This window comes from Ailuropoda melanoleuca, chromosome 9, assembly GCF_002007445.2.
Source record: "Ailuropoda melanoleuca isolate Jingjing chromosome 9, ASM200744v2, whole genome shotgun sequence".
Classification (NCBI taxonomy): Eukaryota; Metazoa; Chordata; class Mammalia; order Carnivora; family Ursidae; genus Ailuropoda; species Ailuropoda melanoleuca.
The window spans coordinates 44,814,186-44,837,409 of NC_048226.1; the positions used below are offsets into that span (position 1 = coordinate 44,814,186).

The 23,224-nt window shown below is 38.0% G+C and overlaps 1 protein-coding gene across 2 annotated transcripts in view; it reads left to right on the plus strand.

Moving 5' to 3' along the window:
• Positions 1–23,224, plus strand: part of KCNB2 (potassium voltage-gated channel subfamily B member 2) — a 403,461-nt gene that overhangs the window by 513 nt on the left and 379,724 nt on the right. Inside the window, exon 1 of one of the 2 annotated variants that reach the window (XM_002922801.4) lies at positions 8–315. The exons of the other annotated variant lie outside the window; for it this stretch is intronic. The gene's annotated coding sequence lies outside the window, so the exon portion shown is untranslated. Of the gene's footprint in view, positions 1–7; positions 316–23,224 lie in introns of those variants that run through there. 2 annotated transcript variants of the gene reach the window in all.

Consider the following 23,224-nt stretch of genomic DNA (forward strand, 5'->3'; position numbering starts at 1 on the left):
TGGGGAAGGGGGCGAAGATCGATGAAGATTATTGTTCTTTTTAAGGATACCTTAGCTTCCTCCCGCCGCCTCTCTGAGCTTTCCTGCTAGAGACCGCGAACAGTCAGGGATGTGAGGAGAGGGGGAAAAACGCCAGGAGCTCCAGCCAGCCGGGGAGACCCTCCTCTCCGTGGAGGGGAGGGGGATTTCCAGCGACAGATCATTGGCGAAGGGGACCGTCGCAGGGAGAGGAGCCCCGGAGGGAGCGGGGAATCCCACAACCCTTTGTGGCGCCCGAGCCCGTGCCGCCTGCTGAGCGGGGTCTGTGGGAGCTAGGTAAGTGAAGGGGCATTGCTGCTCTCCTAAGGGATCTTCCTTTAAGAATGAATCGTCGCGGGCAGCCTAGCCAGACTTGAGTTGCTAAAGGAATTGGAAACTGCCATATGGCGCCGAGCGGACTTACACACAAAGCTGAGGCTGACTTAGCCCTGAGAGGGTTGTTCATGTAAGGCTCCGTCCCCGTGGGGAAGGCGCTCCGGTGTCAGCCCCTGGAAAGGTTCTGAGCAGGCTGCCTGGGAAGGGATGGGGAATGTTATTTCGAGGAGACGAGCTCTTGTTGCCTTGTGTTCATTTGTTGGTAAATGCCACACTCACATGCACACACTTGTGGGACCGGATTTAGGGAGGGTGATGTCTCGGATGTATGAACAGTCCTCAGAGCACAGAGACATGCATGCATTTTATCCTTCAGGCGGTGCGCGTTCTCCGTTCGGTAGCGAGGTTCCTGAGAGGGAGAACCGAGTCTCTAAGGAAAGAGCTTCATGGCTGTTTCCAACACACTCTGCTAGAGGACTTGAGAATACAATTGCCTTGAATGGCACCAAAAGACACCTACCATTTCCCTCATCGTTTGCTTCCAATGCTTAATGACCGTTTTCAAAATAGTATGCTGCCATCCATTTTCTCGAATTCTAAGCATTTGTGTGTATTCATTCATAAAAATTGTCAGTGTGCAATATGCACAAACATGGCATTTATACATCATTTATGACTGCACAAGTGATATAATCACAGATGCAAGATTACACTGAAAAATTTAGGATGCACAGATGTACACTGGGTGTATTTCATGCAGGTTCAACATTCCTTCTAATCAAGTTATGCAATAATGTCAATATTTTAAATAGCTTTTCGCATTTCTGTTTTTGCGCTGGTTTTTGGATTTTGTTGGGACTTGGTTTTTTATGCTCAGCTCAAAAGAGAAGTAGGAATTTGTTATTGTCTCTAAATGTGTGGCATTGTGTGGGACAGTGGTCTCTTGGTATGTTTATCAGTAAACATCACTTGAGATATTACATTTCAGAAGACAAGAGAGAGGTAAATTCTGGTCAAGAATCTAAAGGCCAACTTATCAATACTGCATAACTTCCAGGAAAGATTTTCAAAAAAGAGGGTAACATTAAAAAAATATATGTATATATGTATAAACTAAAGTTTTACTTTATTTCACTCTTTAGAGGGTGTGTGTGTGTGTGAATAAATATAAAGTTGTCCAAAGCTTACTTGTAAGACATGATTAGATCTATAGACATCTAAACTAAAGAGTTCTTGATTCTTAAATTAACCAAAACTTGGTTGAGTAATCTGGCCCATTATGTATGTGTATGTGCATTTAATTGCTGCTAGGGGTGGTGTTTTTAATGTAGGGCATAAATAATGTTCTTGCTTGTGTGGCTGCGTAGACTTTCTGAGGATATTGAGGGTACAGTGTATAAATAACTTTTTTTCTCCACTGAATAAAAGTATCCTCTTCACCTAAAACAATGACTATACCTCCACAAAGTAAATACTATAATCCCCTCCCTCTTGCTGTCAGGTTCAGACCAGTTGTTTACCATGAATAGAATTCGTTCTAATGCACTCTTTTTCCTTTTCTGGCACACAGACTCTTGGAGAAAGGAGTGAATCAGTTGGCAGTTCTCTTTGCTTTCTTCCTCCTTTTAACTTTCACCATTCCTTCTCCAGGGTAGTGCTTCCAAATCGCCCTCATACGCAAACACACACACTGACTCCAAAAAATGACTCCGTTGCCTGCCGCTTCGAGAATTCTAGCGTCTGTCTTTTCTTTTTCTCTGATGTTTTTCTAAGTAGCATCAATCCATGTGTCAGTTTAAACTATTTCCAATTTCACTTTTCTCCAAATCCCACAGTTTAACTTTCCAGGCATACATGTTTACTGAACGTTCAGATGGGAGTAGTGAAAATTATTACCTTATCTAATCCTTGCTGTTTGGCTTTTAAAGTTTCCTTGTTGACACCATGGAGCAACTGTGAACATGAACTGACGCTTCACATTTGCGGTATGGTAACAAAAGTGAGACAGCTAGAAAAAATGCAATGGCAGGATATGCTTTCAGTCCCATTTCTTGATAACTCAAAATCGTATCTGCCCAGGTTCTTTTTGCATACCTGCCTGTATACCTGTGGAAAATCTTCATTAAGCATGGAAAACATATTTTTTCTTGAATTTGTATCTGGCATTTTGAAATGGTATTCTAGAGAGATTGTGTGTACATATTATGAAAGTAGACCCAGTTACTGGTAAAATCTAGGAGAGCTACAAAATCTATTCATTCTAACCTCAAGAATCTTTTCCTTGAGGAATTATAAAGAAGTAATTCATTATTTGAAATGTGCTATCCCTTAGAGACTAAATGCCTTAAAGTTGATAGGACATATTCTCATGTACTTTTTAAGGTAGATGCGTATGGTTAAGATACTCTGTTTACTTCAGAATGTAATATTATCTGAGACTTGCTTATATCCATCAAGTGGATTTTGCATAAAATCACAATGCCTATTATTTTCACAAAGGTTTTAGAGAAGAGTAAACATGCAGTATAAGTGATATTTTTTAGGAACAGCGTTTTTTTCAGAGTACTTTTTAAGGTAAGAGCTTATGACCCTGTTACTCCCAAAGTGGTCAGATGAACTTCATAGAGCAGCACGGTCTTAAATTTTTAGTTGTATACTACAAGTATCTTCATACTCTAGATCTACAGCCCATTCTTGTTCAGTGGTTGTTTCCTCTTTGTGCTTCTTAAATATAAATTCCCACCAGTTCTTTACAACGAGCCCAGGCTGTTGAGCAAAAGGTCAGGTCTAGTGTGAGTGACCAGAGAATCCTTGGCCTGTGTAAGCCAAACCTTACCATATTATCTTTTTTTTTTTTTTATCTTTAAGGGAAAAGTACCTGTTTCTGTAGATTGAATTGTACCTATCTATACTGTGATTTAATGTCATGTATCTACTCACTAACTCATTTATTAATTCATTTATTACTCATTAAGTGTGTATAAGGAGAAGAGTGCTTGATTAGAATGTAACCAGTGTAAAACAGATAGATAGAAGACATAGTCCCTGCCCCTCAAGGATTTTTTAAAGTGTAGGGAATAAAACTTGAATATATAACTAATAGAAGAATCACATATGTAGTTCAAAATCAGGGATCTCTGGCATATAGACATGCATTTAACAGTTTCTAATTAATAAATTAATTAAGGCAAATCATGAAGCAGATCATGAAAATTTGTCACAGTCTATGCTTTGGGGAATTATTAAAAAACAATAACAACTTTTATTAAAGTGATTACTCTTTAAATTGAAATTAAGTTAAAACATTATTATAAATATATTTTAATAATATTTTAATAATTATATTATGATTATTTTATTTATATAAACAGAGTAAGTTTCTTTTTACTATTATTATTATTATAACAAGCACTTCGGCCAGGAAATGTTTTCAGTGTTTTACAAATATTAAATACTCTCACAACCCCCCTATAAGGCAGCTATCACTAATCCTCTTCATTACACAGAAATGAAAAATCAAGTACAGGGACTTTTCTTGTGTAAAATCACATAGGAAGTACATGGTACAAACTTGAACTCAGTCATTCTGGCTCTACTTAACCACTATGACATTAAGAATGGGATAGGCTGGTGATGGGTATTAAGGAGGGCACGTATTGCATGGTGCACTGGGTGTTACATGCAAGTAATGAATCATGGAACATGATTCAAAAACTAAGGATGTACTGTATGGTGACTAACATAATATAATAAAAAATATTATTAAAAAAAAGAAGTATTAAGTGTGATCCCAGACAGAGTAAGAAAAGATGTTTGTAGCTTCTAGATTTATTTGAAGCTCTATCTTCCCATTACAGGATACGACCGTAGTTATGATTACAGGGATGCTTGGAAAAGGTCAAAAGAAGGGACTTTCAGTAGGGGAAAACCCCCAAATTTTCAACATAAATTTGAAATAAGAAGCTAGGTTAGCTGGAGGCTGATCTTTAAAAGTTAGGTAGACTGTTATCAGAATGCCAAACATTAGGAAGTACTGCTCTTAGGGTGACCACAGAGAATAAAGCTGGCTGAGAGATGACTGACTGGCCAGTTTCAAATGATAGTTTATTTTATTTCATTTCCAGTTTTTTAAAAACTTATGTGAATTATTTTGAATAAAGTATTACAAATATTTTTAATTTATTATTTTTAGAATGATATATTCATATGTTAAAAGAAACATTATTAGTTTTTCTATATATAATTTTCTTTTACCCGTGTCCCCATATTTTCCTCTGTAAAATGTACCTCCCACATATTATGGAAATTGGAATACAGTCACTTAACAGGTTTACTTTCTAGTATATTGTCTAGAATGCATTTATTTTATTAAATGACAACTGTAATTGTGAAAGTACGAATCAAATTATAAATTACTGAAAATTACTGAAAGCTTGTATATTATTTGAGGTAAAGTTCTTTGTAAATAGCCACTGCTTTTCTTTATGTGAAAAATACCATCTGGATTAAATTGGGAAGATAAAATGGCCAAATATTCTCTGCAGGATGCCATGTAATTAAATACTTAGATATATCCTCATGATTGACATTTGAATTTTTCCCACAGATGTTAGGTCTCATAAGCTCAGTCGTATATTGTATAGATAACTCTCAACCTACAATTGGCTTATAGCTTATAAGTTGATTTTAAAGGTTTGGGGTTTTTTTGGAACTTGTAATGCATTTAGAGAAGCAGTACTTTTTTGATGTTTAGGTCTCTAGCCCAATCCACAAATGCCCTTCTTAAAAATCAGTAATACACCCAGAGTACAGTCATACTAGTACAAAAAACATAACCATTATGTATAGCAATATTGCTGGGGAATAATTAGATTTAAATAATATTTATTAACTGCTTCTTCTGTGCAGGGCTCTTTGGGGATACAGAGGTGAACATGGTATTGCCTGGGACTACAAGGAAAAGAGAAAATTGAGTTTGTACCTAAGTCACTTTGACATTAGGCAGAATGAAGAAAGCTTAATAATATTGCATAGGCAAATAGTGAATAATTGATTCAGAGATCTATCAGAAGAGCCAGGGACTGCCTGCCTCCTTAGGATTCTCATTTGGTGTTTCATCCTCAGGATATCTACTGAGTTCCTTTCTCGGTGCCAAGCCCTAAGCTAGGTGTTGGGGACATAAATATGAATCAGACAGCATGCACTCACAGCCCGCACATGCAGACAAGTAAATCATAACAAAATGTCATAAATGCTGTTGGCAGAGCAGGATGGCAATTCAATGGAGTAGTTGCCTAACGGAAGCATCCCAAGAGTAAAAAAATGTGATTGCTCTGAGTTCCTAGATGTATTTAGTTGTGATTCACTACTCAGTTAGACCCAGTGTCCCCTTTTTGTAAGCAGGGTTTTGTAATATCCCTTTTACTTTCCTGAAATAATATTTGTAGATAATATTACCTATCTTCATATGTAATATTTTAAAAATCAGTAAGTTCTTTATCTGTGATAGAAGCCAGAAATCAAAGGAAAGCTGCTTATGATAAACTTGTAGGTGTATCAGTTTGCATATGCTCAGGCATAACTATACTTAGAGGTACTAAAGTAGTCAGATGCTCGCTACCAAAATGCATAAATTTGGATTTAAGAGGAAACATTCAACTAAATATTGGTGACACTTTTGCATATCTGGCATTTTTGAAATAATGAAGTAAATATATCCATTGCGTGTGACAGCTACAATTGCAAACATGTGGGTATACCGTATTTGTGCATGATTTCATATGGGCAGCATTATAGTTGGCGACATGACTCTCCAAAATGGTGAGCAAATCTTGGTAAAGTTCCAAATATGGTACTTTCCTAGAAAATGCCCATGTAGAAAATATTTTTTATACAACAGGGTTAAGATGTCATCACAGATACTCACAAACAAGTTTTCCATGTACGTACATGGCTGATCAGTAGTGTAGAACTTAGGGGGCACAGGATTTCTGTACACGTTAGGGGGTTTCTGGTGTTCCTGGGCCTTGCCTACCAAATATTTCACAACTGTAGAAAACTCACCCAAAAGACTGGATTAATCTCATCCAGCAACACTGATTATGGGTATAGTCTCCCACCGAAGGGAGCCAGTCACATTCTGATGCATCATTGGGCTGATTTGAAAAAGCAGGACTCTAAGTTTTTAGTATGAAGATAAATTTAAAGGCTGACTGAATAACAAAGAAAATAAACAGCAACAAAATCAGACTATGTAGATAACTGAGTAACAGAACATCCCGATAGTAGGCACAATATGTGAGGCTGGCTGATCTGATCATAAATGTCAGGATTCCATTCTCCATGTGGGAGTGTCAGACAAGACTTCACAGATGAAATGACAACTAAGCTAATTTTTAAGAGATGAGTAAGCATTTTCCAGGCTAAAAAGGAGGCAGATGGAGAACATTTTAGGCAGAGGGAACAGCATTTGCAAAGCAGTGTCATAAAAAGAGCTTGGCTGGTAATTGGGGTTCAACGTTGGCAGTTACAGGGAAATCAGGGGACATGAGGTTGAAGAAGGTTGGAGATTAAATGGGAAGGGTGTTGTGTGTTGTGTTACATCACTTGGATTTTATCCTATGGGACAGGCAGTCCGGTTTAACTGCAATTTTAAGTAGAGTGACATGGTCCACTTTTTGTGGGGGGATAATCGCTGAGCTAGCATGAGGAAGATGGACAGTAAGGGGAGAGAAGATTGAAATCCGGGAGACTAATTAGGAGACTGTTGAGGCATACAGGTAGGAGAAGGTCCAGGACTTACCTTAACAGAAATGGTGAAGAAGAGGAGGGTCTGAATTCCTCCATATGGCAAACATTTGAAACCCAAGCGTCCTTAAGTCTTTCAGCTCCCAACCTGGGTTGGAATAACAGGCTTGGAGACCCTCTCTTTCTTCTTCAAGGGTCATTGTCTTGGTTGTGGTAATGTGAGCTTCTGTAATAAAACTCTGTATTTCAGTGATTAATAGAGTAGAAGTTAATTTTTGCTCATCTGAGAGTCCAGTGTGTGTGTTTTGTACAGTGATTAGAGGACCCTTATCCTTGCTAAGTTCTAGGGGTTCCCAGCTAGATGCAGAGAATATAGAGAAGGTTTACCCAAGAAGTGCCACAGCTTGCTTCCATTCACATTCTGTTGGTGAGAGAATCATATCACTCCATCTATATACAAAGAGGGCTGGAATATCAAACCTCTGGCTGGTTAGCCACTCCCAGCAACATTTCTGTATCATGGAAGGAGAAGCAAAATTTTGCTGAACAGCTATTTCTATCATATTCTGCCTCACTGGCCACATGTAGCAAAACCTCAGCCCCAGAAGACTACCTGAATCCCCCTGGTCATTGCGTCCATCTCAAAGTCCAAGCTGTAAGGGTGATGCTAAGTCCTCCCCCATTTAATCTGGATATGGCTCCTCATTGTCCAGAAACCTTTATACTGAAAGACAGGTTATTATCCTCCCATGACATAATGATGGATCAGGTGTAGTATAATTGTATTAAAAAATTCCCATTTACAAAAGGGAAGCATGGGAGATATAGAGCAGTCATTGTCCCATAACATGGAAGAAATCCTGCTAGACATTGCCAAAGACCTCCTGCCCTGGCAGAAAGGGAAATTCTTTTTTTTTAGACTCCGGTTTTTCTATCTTGGAATAACTCCTTTTTTCACTGTTATCTGTAGCCCTGGTCACCCTCTGAGAGTTCTTCCCTACCCATTACTCCCCATGGCCATATCCAAAATGGATGTTGGGAAGTATGCCCTTCTTGGGAATTAACTTACCTTCTCAGCACCCTTCTTGTTGGTCCAAGTTTGGGTGCCTTAGAGGTTGTTTTATAGTCACTGTTTTTTTCCCCCTTAGGCCAGACTCCTCATTTCTTGGACAATACAATTCCCTCAAAATCTTCATAGGTTTTTAATGTATTTGCTTTGTGACAGTTACATGACTAACTACATTGAAAATTCTTTCCTATATTCATAATTCTTGAACCTGCTTCATTTCTTTGCTCATGTCTCAACCACCATGTCTCAAGTGGTTACTTTGAGGTCATCTGAAAGAATAGCCATGGGTGGTTGGGTGACCTATTAATCAAATCTTTGTTGCAAGGCTGAGTTATTTTGTCAAAAATAGGTATCTGTTACTCAAAGCTGTTTTCAGCATTATTCCTCACTATTAGAGTCCCTGAAGCAAAGTACTATTGCAGCTTCATAGTCTTGGATTTCTAGAGTTTGGCTATTTGCCCTTATCTCTGTTCTCACACCAGCCAATTCTTTCCTGAGCTCATGCATTATTTTGTAACACCTTGCTGTAGGCAATGAGAAGCAACCATCACACCCAAGCATTCTGGCTCTTTCCAGCTATTTCCTCTAGAGTTAGTGCAGTTTTGCCAGGGCCAAGGAGGGTTCCAGGCCTTCAGTCTCCTCTGTCCCTTGCCTGATGCCCATGCTACATATTTAGATTTTTATAAAGGCAGCACCCACTTCAAGGTATCAGCTTCAGAATGAGTTAGGATGATGCTAGCTGCTGTAACAAACTGAAATGTTAGTGGCTTGACATAATCTAAAAGTTTCTCACCCATATATCAAATGAGGAGAGGTGTTTATGTGGGGAGAAAGGGAGAATTGAAAAGGCACATCTACTTCTTAAACATCTTGGCTTAGAAATGATGACAGCAACACTTCTGCTTATAATCTGCTGATGAAAACTAGTCAGATGGCCCTCCTAGAATGCAGGGGGGTGCTGGGAAATGCAATCCCTGGGTTAATAAGAGCTTCCCAGTGACAGTTTTCTCTTACAAAAGTGAAGCATAAATTTAGACAATTAGCCCATTCCTGCTGTAGTCATCTTCCTCCAGAATAAATTAGGGGCGAAAGGGTTTGAATTATATTCACTCTCCAGTTAATCCATTCTACACATGGCATTGCCCCACCTTGCTCCTGTCTTCTTATTGGCTCTCCCTCCAGACTTCTGGGACTAACACAGTCTTCCTCAGTTCCCTAAAGCATTATTGGTGTAAGGCTTTTGTACATAACAGACTCTGACTGAGTGCTTTGGGATAAAGGATGGTAATTCTACCATAGGCAAGAAATTAGTTCTAATTGAAAGTTAGATGTCAATGCTTCTAGAAATGTCTTTACCATTCCTTACCGTGGGGGTTTGCTCACCAGCCTGGATCTCTCTGGGGCCGAGATACAAGCCATTTGCTAGGCCTTTCTCTTCCCCTAGACTCTTCCTCACATCTCTTTATCTAGGATTTCCCCTCTATCCTTTCTCAAAGTGCAGTGGACTCCATGTGCAGGTCCACAAAGGGACTTGCCTGTAATGCCAAACAGTCCATTAGGGTTCCCCCCCCCAAAACAAAGCAGTAGTTCTTTCTCTAAAAGGACTTATTGCTCATAGCCTAACTGTCTCAAAATTGTAGCCAGCTTTTTAAAGACATGCAGTTAGCAATTATTTATTAAGCACTTTTCATAGGTAAAACACTCTTCTAGGTCACCAGATTAAACGAAGTCGGTCATTACCCTCACAGGGCTGATAGTCTATCTAGAAACAAACAAGAACCCCGCACATCCCTCTTCAGTGAGTCTGCCCTAGGTCTAGAGGACTGGGGATTCTTTATGAGCTATTTGGAAAGGAAAGTGTTGGGCAAAGGCAGGGCTGCTGGAAATGGAAGGGTGAGGGTGATACTTGTGGCGTGAGGAGCCGCACGTGGGATGTGGCGTGCTTAAGGGGGGGGGGAGTTGAGACATTATGCCGCCATTATTACCCAGAGATACCTTAATGCTCAGCTTCTGGCCACCTGGTTTGTTTTTTGCAGACTCCGGGACTTCAGTTCTTTGCTTCTTTCTCCTCTCCCTCCACCCGTTTTCTAACAGTGGGCACTCAGTCATGTCAGGGTCCGGGTAAGCTGGTCCTAAGAGGAAATCAGCCAGGTAGGCACACGTGGCATCGGGAGAGGCCAGAGATGGATGGCCGGCGGCAGTCCAAGTGGGCGGGAAGTTAGATCTGTGGAGTACTGGGGGAAGCCCTGGCTAAATTATGGGGAGGGGAGTCTGGGAGCAGGCAATTTTGGAGACTCAGACAGGCAGGGGCAGACGGGGCAGGTGGGATTAGGAAGATCCAGTCCCATAGGCTAAATGCTATGGTCTGTGGACACTTAAGAATTTAGAAAGAAGTCTACCGTAGGTAGCTAGCAGGAGTCTGGACTAGTTTAGACATGGGTGTTTGTTGTCAGGAAAGCCATGTGATGATCACGTTATAAATGCAGGGTTTCAGGCACAATGGACAGGACCATTCCCTGTGCCATCACCAAACTGGTAACACCTCTTTCTGAACTTCCACTGAAGCTTTTTAACTGGACTCCTAGCTTCTTTTCTTGTCCCCTTATTTTGCCCTTTTCTTTTCTTTTTTTATTTTTCTTTTTTATTTTTATTTTTATTTTTTTTTTAAAACATGTGTTTTTTTTTTTTTTTTTAAAGATTTTTTATTATTTATTTGACAGAGATAGAGACAGCCAGCGAGAGGGGGAACACAGGCAGNGAACACAAGCAGGGGGAATGGGAGAGGAAGAAGCAGGCTCACAGCAGAGGAGCCTGATGTGGGGCTCGATCCCACAACGCCGGGATCACGCCCTGAGCCAAAGGCAGACGCTCTTTTCTTTTTTTATAAATGGCAAATCTTGATCATATCACTCATCTACCTTAACCCCTTAAATGATTTCCCACTTTTCTTAGGATAAAGGCCTAAATCTTTAACTTGGGGGTTACCGTATTCCTTCTTCACTTTCCAGAGCATCACTAGTGTGTAAGACTTGTTTATAGAGGCTCTGGTCAGTCTGGTGCCTGCCCACCTGCCTCATATCAGGCCACTCACCCTTCATAGTCTGCTATGATTTCTGGCTTTCTTTTAGTTTATCCAAGGTGCCTGAGATTCCTTGCCACAAGGTGTGCACAGGTGGTTATTGGAATGCTCTCTCTTCCCACTTTTACCTACCTAACTCTTCTTTATGTCCTTGATTGCAGGTCAAAAGTCATTTGCTCAAAGAAGTCTTCTCGGGCCCCCAGAGTAGAGTGGCTCTCTCCATTATTCTCTTTCTTAGCACCTTGTATTCTCCCTTGCAGCACTTACCCCTATTCTAAATTGTGGGTCATTTTCTTGTGTCGTTTTGCTGAGAATGTCAGTTCACTAAAGGCAGAGGCTGTCCTTATTCACTGCTTTATCCATAGCACCTCCATGGTTGGTGCTCACTGTTAATGTGTTGGGTCGATGAGTGAAGGAATGGATGGAACCAGGGCCTGAGTCAGGTTCTAGGTCACGGAATAGCACCAGGAGTGCAGCTCCCAAGAACTGCTGCCCAGGATGGGGCAGAGTAGGACTAGAGGAGGACCAGCGTGTTGATGAACTGCCAGGCCATGGCCCTGCCCATTTTATACTCACACACTCTTCATGTGCTTCTTGACAAAGGCTAACGTGGTTCTAGAATCTGGGCTAGAGCGGTTTGAAAGTGGAGGCTGAGGGGCTACCACTGGTAAGAATGGAGGCCACTAGTGGATTGTGATGATGAAGAACATGGAACCTCCAAAAGAATTTTTCTCTCATCCCTATTTTCAAAACAGAACTCAGCTTCATAACTTCACAGGAGAGATTGTCTAGACCCGTGCTTTCTGGTAGAACTGATGTGATGCTGGGCATTTTCTATATCTGTGCTCTTTGATTCAGCAGACACTAGCTGTATAAGCTATTGAACCCTTGAAATGTGACTTGTGAGGCTGAGAAATTAAATTTTAAATTTAAATATCCATATGTGGCTAGTGGCTACCATACGAGACAGTGCAGGACTGGATTATTATTAGCATGAATTACTTTAGGAAACGCTAAGTTTCAAAAGCAGTATGGCTTAAATTCTAGAAATACCCACTTACAACCAGCATCAGCCTCCAACTAACCATATATAAGCATGCAAGCCATCTGTGGAGTCCGATGCCTATTTTGACTCAGATGAGTATCTCCCAGGTATATCCTAGTGAAGGGATTTGAATGCACTATGATTTGTTTCTATCCATAGGAATTGTTCTTTATTGAAGGCATTTCTTTCTTTATGTGAACTACAAAATGTAAAATATTATACAAATATAGAACATTATCTTTGTGAGTGTCTAATGTGACTTTAAATGCTTTCCCACGCCCACTTTTCTCAGACAGGATTTCCTTCCTTCCTTCCTTTCTCTCTCTCTCCCTCCCTCCCTTCCTTCCTTTTGTTCTTGTTCATCTTTTCTCCTTGTCTCCTTCTTCTATTCATGTTTCTTCCTCTATTCATGTTTCCTTTCTAACCTCTAAAATGACACAGACACAACACTGTGTTCTTTAACAAGTTCCTTTCCTTTTGCATATTGATTTCTTTTGTGCTTATTTATAAGAGCTGTTTTATCAGTTCAGATTATTAACAAAAAAATCCCTCTGAAATGATAATAACTCTTATCATGCCAATTGATATATTATTGGAGATTTGTCAGATACGATAATTTCAATATTTATGATATAAAGCATGTTAAGGTAAAGTATTGTGCCGTTTTTTTTTTCACAGTTATCACCTAGATAACATTAGAGTTGCTTTTAATCCTTTGAAAGTTCCCATGTGACTGGATCTCTTGAATTCTTTGTTCTGCTTTTCACAAATGAAAAGCACTATCTTCCAGAAAGATAATACCAGGATGAGAAAGTGGTATTTAGAAGGTACAATTCCGAAATATAGCAGTAAAGTAACATTTGAGAAGAGATGGTCCATCTTTAGTCCTGTTCTCTAGTCTGTATAGCTTAGAAAAAAATGTGTCTAGGGGCTTCCATGCAAAATGTCTTCAGTTCATAAAATCACAATTATTAATTGGACTACCATTAAATATTAATTTACCTTTGAGATAAATGTCATTTTAAATTTGGAACCCTAGTTTTTTCCCCTAAATCTAAGGAGACCATTTTCATTAGGTTTTATTGAAAGAGTGCACATAGAAAGCTTAGAAGGTGTTAAAAAGTTACTTCTTAAACTTGGCTTCTGGTTTCATTCAGGCCCAGCAAAATACTTAATAATAAACATGGCTTATAATCATATATGTGCAGCTAAAGTAGAACATTATAGTAAGGGTTTTGTCTTTTGTCTTTTTTCTTTTTTGTCTCTTCTTTTTTAGGGAGCCATTTTCTTTTCTTTTTTTTTTTTTAAAGATTTTATTTATTTATTCGACAGAGATAGAGACAGCCAGCGAGAGAGGGAACACAAGCAGAGGCAGCGGGAGAGGAAGAAGCAGGCTCCCAGCGGAGGAGCCTGATGTGGGGCTCGATCCCATAACGGCGGGATCACGCCCTGAGCGGAAGGCAGACGCTTAACCGCTGTGCCACCCAGGCGCCCCAGGGAGCCATTTTCTTGCAGGCATTTTATAACACAGTATTTGATTTAGTTGTAGGTGCTCAATAAGTATTTGTCAAGTGAATTAATGAAATAATAATTTAATTCATTAATTCATTTAAGATCTCAAAGAGCTTTTAAAATTGCAAATGGTGGCCAAGGCTATAGCTCATGTAAATGAACATTATGTTCCATATAACCCCATGAATTAAGACATCTGTGTCATTTGCTGGTATTTTATAGTTTTCCCTTCCTTCACGTTAATATGTTTAAATCAGGTAGAAAGCATTAATTAGGTGCCAAATAAAGAAATATTTAAGTCCATAATAATAATTATCTGAGCCTATAAGGCATATGCTAAAAGCACAAATCCAGAAATTCTTATAGTATTCTTTGCAGTGATCCAATGGGTTCTTTGAGAGCAAGGTCTATCTTACCGAATTATGTATGCACTGCAGTCAGTATATAGTGATAGCCAGTTAACACATTGTTTTGGAAGGAAGGGAGGGAGGGAATGAGAAAGGAATAATGTATCTAAATCAGTATTTATTATTTGTAATTTATGATCTTTTTCCATTCTGACCATTTTTGGAATAGGAGAAATTATAGATTTATGTTGTAGTCAGGATTCATTAATAATTAGGTTCAACTTATCAGTATTTACAGGTTTTACTGAATATGAGATAGTTCGATTGCCCTTACTTCACTTTTTCTCTTCCATCATTGTAATTTTATATTTACTTTTGGTGCCCTAAGGTAGCAAGGTCTAGTGGAAAAGATATACACTCAGGAACAAGAGAGTTGGCTTCTAACCCTGATGCTGAATGGACCCTGGGAAAATAATTTAAATCCACTAATGTTGCCCTTCCAAATGCTATGAATTTTATGTATATGTTTTTAAAGATTCGATTTATTTGAGAGAGAAAGACCGAGTTAGCAAGAGAGAGCACGAACAGGGAGGAGAGGGAGAAGCAGGCACCCCTGAATTTTATATTTTTAAAGCAACTATCTTGACTATAAATTTCGAATACTAAAGCTAATAATATTACTTTTCAAAGTCACTTACTAAAATTTGTTTAGGGGGTGCCTCAGTAGCTCAGTCAGATAAGTGTCTGCCTTTGGCTCAGGTCATGATCCTGGGTCCTGGAATCAAGCCCCGCATCGGGCTCCCTGCTCAGTGAGGAGTCTGCTTCTCCCTGTGCTCTCTCTCGCTCTCTCAAATAAATAAATAAAATCTTTTAATAAATAAATAAAGTTTGTTTAGTTTAAAAAATTTAGAACCAAAAATAGTTGCCAACCCTACCATCTCTATATATAAGAAAATTAGAGCATTTACCATATTTTATACATGCCACTTAGACCAAAGGGTAGATATAATGGTATAAGAATTATTTGAATTTTATTCTTCTATATCATGCAAAAAATATTCTTCAATAATTGTTCCATATTTCCATTTATTTATCATTCTGAGGCAGCCNAAATTTAGAACTGCAAAAATAGTTGCCAACCCTACCATCTCTATATATAAGAAAATTAGAGCATTTACTATATTTTATACATGCCACTTAGACCAAAGGGTAGATATAATGGTATAAGAATTATTTGAATTTTATTATTTCTATATCATGCAAAAAATATTCTTCAATAATTGTTCCATATTTCCATTTATTTATCATTCTGAGGCAGCCAGAATCCTGCTATTCAAGGAAAATCTCCAGCATCTTCTGAGGTTAAGGACATGGGCTTTGCATTAGGATAATGCTGGATTGGAATCCTGGCACTGGCACTTACTAGTTATGTCATTGTAACCAAGTAACTTCCCTTTATGAGCCTCAGTTTCTTTCTTTCTTTCTTTCTTTTTTTAAGATTTTATTTATTTATTTGAGAGAGAGAGAGAGAGAGCAGAGAGCCAGGTGGGAGAATAGAGGGACAGAGGGAGAAGCTGACTCCCCACTCAGCAGGGAGCCTGATGTGGGGCTCGATCCCAGGACCCTGCGATCATGACCTGAGCCAAAGGCAGACACTTAACCAACTGAGCCACCCAGGCACCCTGAGCCTCAGTTTCTTTATTTGTAAATCAAAGATAATAATACCCATCCTTAGATGGGTTGAGAATTAATGAACATCCTCATGCTGAAACTTAAATTTAAGGGATAAGCATAGTGGCTGCATATAATAATCACCCAGCGTGTGGTAGGTGATAAAAATGGCTATTATTAACAAAAATTCACAAAGCAAATGAGGTCATAACTTTGGCTTTCCTTCAGATACGTCTCCAAGAATATCCTTACCTTCTAGGAAATACAGTTTCTACTTACGGGCATTTTGATCTTAAGCTGAAATAAAATCCAAATTGTAAATCTGAATCTTATAGCAATAGCTTATTTCACATTGACATGCTCTTGGACTGTAATCCTGACTACACGAGGCTTGTAAAAGTGAAAAAGAGTGCTTTAAATATCACCATACCTAAACCCAATATTATTTTCTTCCCTTGAAGAGAAAACATTGGGAAAATAATATAACAACATTAAAGAAGAACTTTTCAGTTCTTCTGAAGGGGAAAAATCCATAATTTCATCATTCTTAAACATACTAGTCCATTCAATGAAAACAATAGGTGTCCTTTATTTATGAATATTTTCACCTTTGCTTCAAAATGACATTCCCTATTGTACTATCACAATCATAATTTTTATGATTTTTTCCACACTGTTTTCCAAATTATTTATTTCAAGACTGTATCATCTGGTACAAGTCACATGAACTCAAGGCTTTCAGTCAGTCCATCTGTGGTCCTGAATTTTTACATTTTTATTTTAGAAAATGTTGATGAAATATGATTAGCTCATTTTCCTCATCAAACGCTTTGATATTTTCTTATCAAATTGTGCTAAATTATATTATTAGCAGTAAATTTAACATTCTAAGATTCTTAGATGCTAGTAGGTCATCTCATCCATCTGCCTTATGTTCTTACCATTAATTACTTATTATCATTGTAGCTCCCTAGCATTTTATACAACAGAGACACATGGTAAATTGGGAAAGGGAGCAGGGGCAAGGGGAGGAATATTTATAAAGTGCCATACACAGATGGATGCTTAATAAATGCTGTTTAATGATCCTCACTGATGGCAAGGGTGGATGGAAAACATTAATTATAAGGGATGTGGAGATGGATGTCTATAGTTCAGTGAGCCTCTTTCCTTTTCTACTTAATGCACAGAATAAAAATCAAGCATATGATTACTTGTGACACAGTCTGATTTTTTAAATTACTTTCATTAATGAAGGATACCATTGATTCCTTAGAAACTGTTTTTTCATGCTAGAAGCCAGAACACATGGACACTATTTTGAATATGGACAGTCAGGAAAGGTACCTATGGCTGTGGCTACACTGAGCATCCTAAGACAAATTTTGGCCATAGTCTCCTTTGAGTCTGAAGACATGGCCACCCATAGATTGTGAGTTGAATATGTTGGGAAAGATTTCTACCTTCCAACTTAAACTTTTTTCCCCAACCCAAATACTGCTCTGCTTGTATTTCCGTTACCTTTGATTAAACTTTGCCCTCCTCATACAGTCTTTCCATGGCAATACTTTATATTACTTGGAAAGAGAAAAGATCATTGTTAAAGGGTGTAAGCTCACCTCTGGGGAAAAAAAAAAAAGGACTCACTAACTCTGGTACTTTCTTTTCTTTATTTTTTTATTAGTCAAAATTCAATCACATTGTTTCTTCTGGCTTGCATATTTGTCTTCAGAGTGAGTAGTGTAAGCTGAGAAATAGAAAATTCACTTTTGCAAAATGTTAAACTTAAGAAATTGAAAGGGTGGGGGCACCTGGGTAGCTCAGTCAGTTAAGTGTCCGACTCTTGGTTTTAGCTTAGATCACGATCTCAGGGTCGTGAGGTGGAGCCCCATGTCAGGCTCCACACTCAGCAGGGAGTCTGCTTGAAAATTCTCTCCTTCTGCTTCTCCCCACACTTGCATGCGCTCAAGTTCTCTCTTTCTCAAATAAATGAATAAATCTTTTTTTTAAAAAAAGGAAATTGAAAGGGTGAGCTTTTTCCTATTCTTCATCTGTCCAGTGGAATATGTAGATGAGTAGTATTCACTTAAATCTCATAGAACCATAAAATTTGTGTGATAGAAGCCACTTTGAAGGCCATCTCTCCATCTCACAACCGGTCAGAAGTTTCTTCTGTGCATACCTGACAGGTGGTCAGCCAGGGTCTGCTGGAACATTACTGGGCCCAGTAGTGTTTTCAGGTAGCATATTCCAGTTGGGGCAGCAATAATTGTTAGAGTCCTACTTATTTATCACTCTTTCCCTACATATGTCCAGAAAACCTAGTTCTTATCTTGAACCCAAGCCTTGTCAAAATAAATAAATAAGAGCCAGTAGAACTTCTAAAAAGTTGGAAGTCACCAAAATAAACTGATACTAGATGACTTTAACCAAAACATTTGACCATAAATAAGGATAATAGTGCCTTGAAATTTATTATTCACTTGTTCATTCATTCTCTTGGATAGTCCACAAAATTCGTTAAGCATTTTCATGCCGAAGTTGCAAATATGGATAAGAGATGCTTATTACTTTTAAGAACTCGCAACCAAAAAGGTATTTTCAGTTAAAGCTCACATGGAATCTTCTTCTCCACTGTAGTTTTTATCACAGTTGTAGTCAGTTGCTTGTACGTTTGTTTGTAGAATACCTATCACCTCCACTAGAATGTAAGCTCCATGATGTCAGAGACTGCACCTCAAGCAGTGTAAGGCTCACAAATGTTTGATGAATGAATGAATGAATAAAAAGAATGAATAAGTGAATAGTTATGATATAAGATAAAAGCATTTTAACATATAGAACAAACTTCTAATCCATTATGGCAGAAGAGATTAATTCACCCTGAACAAGATATTTGTTCTTGATCTTGAATAACGAATAAGGGTTTATCAGATGGAGAGTGTAGAAAAGAGCATTTCATACATGAAGGTCGTATTGGATTTGGGGAGTGGCAGGTAATATGGCATAGCTGGAATGAGAATATGATTTTTAAGTACATGTTAGGTAAAGTATAAATCTGGTCATTTACTTTTTCATTCCAAAATATCATTGTGGGTCTACTTCATGCCAGGCACTTGGGATACAGTGGTGAATAAGATGAGACATGATCCCTGCCTTCAAGGAACTTAGACCCCTCTATTAAAGAGGATGGGTATTAATCAAATAATCAAAATACTCATCCCAATAAAAGTAAAACTGCTGTTGTGACAAGTGTTACAGGCAAAAGTCACCTAATTCTATATAAGTTCTTAAAATAAGATTATTGTATAGTCAAGGTAATCAGGGGGTGTTATCTAAGATGTGATTCTTGAGTTGATATCTGAGGGTGAAGAGGGGAGAAAATAGAATATGTGCAAATTCCCTGTGGTAAAAGGAGAATGGCACGTGAAAAGACAATGAATGAAAAACTAGAACACAGAATGAGAAGGAGCAAGGTACATGATAGAACTACAGAGAGAAGTAGAGGACAGACCTTGCAGTCTCTGTATGTAGTGTGTCTTTATCCAGAGAGTGGGAGGCATGGGAGCATCTTCTACAGGAGATGACCCCAGTCTGCTGGTGTTGGGGCTGCGGTGTGTAGAACTGACTGAAGGGGTCCAGAGCAGAAGGGGTAGTTATCATAAGAACTGGTACTAGGAAAGGAGAGGTAATGAAAGAATGAATCTGTGGAGTTCATCCCTTTTCATAAGAGTACAATCAAGTTGCTTGACTACAGCCATTAGCCTTTAAAGAAATGAGCAATTGTTTCTATAGGAAACAACACATCTCAACTTAGTGTAGTTTGAATCAGTATTTTGACATGGGGGTAGACAAAGAAATAAAAGCTTTTAAAAACTGACTAGAAGGTGAAAAGCAAAGAATAATGAGGTGGGATGTGATACAAAGAGACTTATGTAGGCATTTATAGATCTGGGTACTAGTCCAAGTTCAGCAAGAGAGAGGGAGATCAGCCAAGTCACATGACCTCATTGGCTCTCAGCTTTGAAACCTGGAAATGAGGAATTGGACTAGATCATATACAAGTTCCCTTCTGCCACATTTTTTGATTCTAGTCTCCATACATGAGGGGATATAAAGTATGGTATAATGTTTAGGTCACAGAAACTCATCTCAAATCAGACTCAGTATTTGAGCTTTTAATAAAATGACATTGCCTGTAATGTGTTTGATTATGAGAAGTAAGGGACCAGAAAGAAAGTGTATTTTTGCTATTAAATGGAGCCCAACTGAGAGAAACATCCCTTGTCAAGAATGTTACTACTGAATATTCCAGACCAATCATTACATGATCTAAAAGCTAATTTTATTGGGAGAAACCTAACAAATATTCAAATCCTATCCAAATTTCATGAACCTCTTTTGTTTTTTACTTGGCTTTATAGAGGCTAAACCTAACTTAGGCCAAACACCCAGATGGCATATGAAATTTAAGTCCATCACCCAAATTGAAGATTGTATCATCCACGTAGAACTAAAGTTTGTGATTTTTATCAGGATATTACAGGGTGACCCAGCCTTGTTTTCATTCCTTTCCGTGGCACCAGTGGTTTCTCTGTTGGTTGCCTTTTTTATTTTTCTCATTGCCGTTCATCTTCATTTATCCCTTTCACTGCATTGTGACTTTGGGAAGATGTTTGCAAAAAGAAACTTTTAAAAGAGCACATCTTGGGCCCCAACGTAAAGGGCATTTTTACCTTCATAATACAAAATCTTCCACCAGCTGTATGGCTGAACGCTCATATGAAAGTTTTAGCCTTTTTGTATGTTTGGAAACGGACTGAAAATTTCAAGTCATGACTGTACCTTATAGTTTATAAAAGGCCCAAGATGCATTATAATATCAGTATTATATTTTTCAAGGTAGAGAAGGATTTTTTTGTCAGCTGTGTCTTATAAAAAGCCATGTTTCTAAAGGCAAACCTAGTGTTTTACTCTCTAATTATAGCAAACATATATGTGATCTAATTATTTAAATAGTTTTCTATCCCGATGAAGAAAATTCATATTATGTGTCTAAATAAAATAGTTTATTTATAAATATGGTTATTCAGAGACATCTGTGATATTGAAAGACGCTCATATTGCATATTCTACTTATTACTTGTCTTTTCCCCTTCTTACTGCAACACAGTGCTTCCTCTGACCACTGAAAGCAAAGCTTTTAGGATTTTGTTTGAGTGTATCTAAAAAAAGCATCAGTTATATCAAGGATGAAAGTCCTGAATTTTTTTTTAAACTAAGGACTAAATATTTGTGCTAAATTGAGGAACATATTGATATTAACAGCTTTTGATTGCAGAAAAGAAATGCCACCTTTCACCTCTCTGATAACAAGGACAATGTATCAGTTATTACTAGAATTTGATAGATAAAAAAACAATGAACACTATTGAATTCATTAATATTTCTGGCCAGGTTCTAAAGTAATTTAGCGGATTCGTTGAATTTCTTAGGATAGCTGAGTTTCCAGGACTTTACTTTAAAGGACTCTCTTTCTCCAATGAATTTGATTCGTTTTTAACTTGTTATAATTTTTATTTTTTTTCATTAGTAAATTCTGGAAGTAGTTTCAAAAATTTCAGGAAGTACTAAAAAAAATTTTTTTTTAAGAAGCATTGATTACATTTTCAACTAACAGTTATGGTGCTTTTCTCTCCAGATATCTACTACAAATAAACTTTGTGTCTCTCTGAAACAGAAAGAGCCGTTATAAAAAAAGATTCATTTACTACTTAATACCATACATGAAAATTTAAGAAAATGCTTTAGCTATACATAGAGCGATTTAGACTTTAAGGTCTCAGAGCTGCTTGTGTGCAAATGCCTGCTCAGTGTGTACTAGCAACACAGAAATGAAATGTTAAACATCACTTAGATCTTTAGAAAGATTTGCTTTTCGTCTTCACAGGATCACAAATGGGACTTATCCTGCCTTGCTACCCTAAGGAAGTGTCAAGTACGTGACATAACGGTAGTATTTTTGAGACTACAGTAAACTCCCCCTCCCCGCCCCCCGCACCACCACAACCTGGAGTCTCAGGCTGTAATTATGATGCCATGATCAGAAAGTTGTGTTTTGTCAGGTTTGGCCCTGAACGGGTGGCAACATAATTTCACACTGCTGGTAGGAGCACTGTGCAGCTGTGCAAAACGAGAATGTTTGTTGTTGTTTATTGTTTAAAGAGTTGCTTTTTTCTCTAACAGACTAATGAAGGGAATTTTAGTACATTTGCACGGGTCGACTGAGGGTTGCAAATTTGACTTTTCAATTGATCAAATGAGGTGAAATAAATCAACAAACTTCCATAAGAAAAGATTCACTGAGATTTTGCCCTTGAAATAAAAATGTCTTCAGTTTATAACTATTTAGGCATGTAAATTCTACACAGTTTGATAACATCCACATCGTTTAAACATTGAATTATTACAATTTATATTATACTTATATACTAAATTGAATTAGATGATAAATTTTTATGGAGTGAAATTATTATGATAGACATAATTTCACTTGTAAGGCTAAATGTGAGAAAATGTCACATCAGATCCATTTTAATTACCAAAATTAAAAACATAAATTTTGCGAGCTCTTAAAGAGTGTCAAGACACAGTACCTAACCCATAGGAAATCGACAGGTTCATTGTTAGAAGTAAAATTAATATAGTAGAAAAGAAGGTAGATGAAAAATGGAAAGTCAAAATATAGAAAATCAACTAAACACTAAATAAAAGAAGTGAAACTTTTATGATGTTCTGAAGGTAGTTTCAAGCTCTGGTAAATACTAAAGCATTCTTGAAAGGAAACATGGAAACCACCTTTTTAAAAGAAACGACAGGAAAAAATTCTTCATTGACTCTGAGGTAGTAGGATGTGTTAACTTTTATCTAAAGTGAAGATAGTGATTGGAGCGGAGGGTGGTAAAGATCACAGAATCATAGGGGGACGAAAGATTAGCAAAGTGTCATTGGATAGTAATGATCTATAGGCATAAAAAACCATTACTTAATGGGTGAGGAAACAAGTCTAACCAGAAAGGGGAGGGGAGGCAGAAACTCAGCCCAACTGGACCCAGGAGTCCTGAGCCTCTGAGCAGAGCCCCTTGTGCAAACTCATACAACTTCCCATACAAAGCAGCTCAGTTTAGATGTTTTTCTCTTCTTCTGGATAGAGGTGTGGCATTTTCAGCTCAAGAGGTTTTCATATTAGGACTATAGAAAACTCTTTCAAGTATGTACAAGTTCGAAATTACATAGTTTGATTTTGTGGTTGGTCAAAGGCTCCGAGGATAGAAAAATCTAGGGAACAAGATCGGAAGAGAGGGAAAAGAATGGGAGAAAGGTAAGCAGTGTGTGGAGAA